We start from the raw sequence: 3,523 nt of genomic DNA on the forward strand, positions 1-3,523 counted from the left end.
TCGAGTCCTTTCTGCTGTAACAGTGGCAAGCCAAGAGACCGAGTGTGAGGGTAGGCGAGGAAGTGAATTAGGGCAGCGATTATGCAGTGATTCAGACAGCAGCTCATTAGGACCCAGCTAAGCAAGCAATCAACGAATCGATGTGACAGTGGACCCAAAAGCCACAGAAATTTGTAATAAATGGCAAAGCGATAAATTGGATTATCCACAGCCCCGTGGCCAAGCTCTTTCCTTTTGCAAATGACAAATCAATCCAATCACGCTATGAAAGAACAAAAAAAAAAAAAAAGCCAGAGAACCAGAAAAGGCGCCTTGTGTTGCACCGGCTGGGGAGGTTGTCCATCTGAGGAATGCATCTTGTTAAGGGTGCAGCTATCCAGAGGTCATTTCGGTATGATATTCAGGGCTCTAAAATATTCATGGCAGCCCATTAGATGTTTATGACTGCCATTTATATGGGAAGATTTACCGACATTTGAACTGCAGCCAGAATCATAAACGTGTCAGGCGGGCCGCAGTGCTACATGTTTACTGATTTGCCGCGCAGAGCGCAGCTCAGTATAGATGATGTACATGAGCAGCCATGGAGCCCCAATAAATAAAATGCAGAGAGAGAAGATCTCCTAACTCCTTGTGTCTCTTGTACTTGTGTTCAAAGCATGAGTGATGGATCTGCTCCATTAATCCGTCAAATCACTGTCACTGCATGCCACTATTCATAACCGAGGACCAGGATGACATTCTGATGGACAAAGAAGGGAGGGTAGATGGATTATAAACTGTTCAAACACACGACAGCACAGCTGGTAAAATTGCATTGCAAAGATGTGGCATTTTTGTTTTTGTTCTCAACAAAAACAAAAATGCCGAAGGACTTTGCTGCCATCTGCAGGAAAAGGTGTCACATTTCATCACCGGGCCTAAGCAGTTGTTTGCATTCAAGTAGTTCAAAGATTAATATAGAAATGATCAAAAAGCTTTGTTTTCTCCAGAGGCTTTTGCGTTCACCTTGTTAATTATACCTTTTCAAGAAAGTCTGTAGCGATGTTTTACATCAGTACCAATGTGTGCATTTTAAGTCCTACAAATAAATGTAATTTTGACCATGACATAGGAAATGTAATTTTACAAAAGCTTAATGAGGATTAAAGAGAAGCCAGTTATGTGCTGTCATGCGGAAGCAGTACATGGGGAACCTGGAAACTGGTATAAGATGTAGTTTCAGCATTTGTGGTTTGCCACATCCTGTAACCAGTCTTAAGTTCTCTTTCTTCTTCTCTGCCACCTGTGTGCAGTCACAGCTCTAACAGTGAAGGATTGATGTTTTAAAAAACAAGCTCCCTTTTCAAATGGGAGGACAACCCACTTTCTACACTTTCCTTTCAATCTATCACTTCCAAATTTTAAACACTACTTCTTTTTTATTCCCTGCCAGTAATTCAGCTGTTCTTTTTGAGGCAAAACACAGAAGAAACACAAGCCTTTACAGCTAGCATAACTTTAAAAGTCACCGTGGTTTACTGTGGAAATTATATATTTAGGATGAGATGTGTAGTGTGAGTTTTTTATTTTTGTAAAACATATAGTGGTGCACAAAGCCCATAAATACTACTATGGGGTAGTTAGCACAGTATTAGCACAGCTAATAGTTGTCCTGTTGACTTATTCAAAGCTTTGGATCTTGTTTCTGTAACCCTATTTTATACTTCTCCACAACTGAATCTATGATGTATTTATTATATTCATATATATGGTTTGTCCACTACTATTCCCTACCAAACCTCTAAGACCTTCACAAATAGATGTATTTATACAGAGATTCATTTCATCTTTGAACTCTATTTTGTAATTTGTTGAGAAAGTTTTATTTAGCTGTACCAAAGTAAAGGAGGGTAAGTATATACATTATGCTCACCAAAATAAATAAATAACCTGCATCCTTTACTTTTTCTCTCACAAATATTCCTTATTTTGTGTTAGCCCCAAATAATACACCATTACCATACTTTTAAATTTGAGGTTGTGGGGAGAAAGAAAGTAAAAATTATTGAGAGGGATGAATACTTTTACAAGGTACTTGAACATGCTTAGTTGGTTTAGTTTATTGCTTTGCCATTTTGTTCTGTTATAATTATTTTTTTCTTTTGTTTTAGACGTTGAATCTGTTCATCATCCATCAAAACCTTGAAGTTTGATTGCGCGATTTATTTAGGGAATTAAAACATGGGAATGCAGTGCACAAGGTTCCCTCACAGATTACTTTGACACAGCATCTGTATACAGATGAAAGCAGGTTTGACACAGTGGCTGTGAAGAAAGCACAAATCTCATCCTAGGTTTTTGTCACTAGCAATTCCCGTAAAAGGACAAGGAATGTCACTGGTATAAACGTCTGTTATATAATACCATGGCTCTGATTAGAAATGATTCTCGCTTACCAACTGTGAAAGTCCAACAGAAAAGTCTTAAAATGGTTTTTATGTTAGGAGAAAAACAACTTTATAGCTGTGCCTGAAAACTCATTCGGACTTTGGTCTCAGATATCTTTTGGAACCACTGTGTTCATTAGTGTAACATGTCCGGTACTATCCAGATAATGTTTCCGTAATGGGAAACATGTGAGAATTATGGCAGTGAATCAACCCCCACAATCCTAACTGTTCTTTTTGTGCTCTCAAGCGAATTTTACAGTAATGATTAAGGATACATGAAACCATCTGCACGGGAAGCACTAAAGTCTTCTTGTACTCATGTACATTTGAACACAATGATATCACATTCCAGCAGAGTTAGGAGCTGAGAAATTGAGTTTGGACTGAAAAATGGTGATAATGGATGAAAATTCTAGTTCAGCCCATTCAGGCCAACCCCTCTACAGGGAGCTGCATGTATTCAGCATTACTTACATTAAGAAATGTGGACATTACACAATTTCTCATCATTCTGCCTCAATATAGTAATAAGAGGTCCAAAAAACTGATGTTTTAGCTGACCAGCAACATTCATTTAAATTCACCAATTAGGGTGCCAATAAGAACATTTAAATTTCATTATCTGATGGTAAGTTGATGCTTTAATATGAAAAACAAAATTTAACAAGATGGATGAAAAAGTAACATAGCCAATCATGATGAAGCAGAACACTGAATTTCACACCACTAATCCCAGTAAATAATATATTGAGAAAGAGGACACATTGAAAACGACACATTAATTGCATCAGGAACAGTTATACATGTGCCAATTGATTCTGACACATTGATTTTACATGACATGTTTATTGACTAAAATGGCAAATAAAAACAAATCTAAAATACATAGTTGTCATCAATAGTTGCTGCTTTACTATTACTTGCTGCTCTTGGTGTGAGACTCACTGAGAGAAGACACCAGAAGAAGGTGCCTGTCTAAAAGTAAGTAACTTACAATTCCTGCTTCAGCATGTCTTCACAGATTTTTGAGAATGACGTAAGAGCACATTTTTTCTTTCAGTTGTGTTTCTAGGTGTGAAGTCAGTGGCAAC

The sequence above is a fragment of the Poeciliopsis prolifica genome, unplaced genomic scaffold (assembly GCF_027474105.1).
Source record: "Poeciliopsis prolifica strain line A6 unplaced genomic scaffold, Auburn_PproV2 SCAFFOLD002, whole genome shotgun sequence".
Lineage (NCBI taxonomy): Eukaryota > Metazoa > Chordata > Actinopteri > Cyprinodontiformes > Poeciliidae > Poeciliopsis > Poeciliopsis prolifica.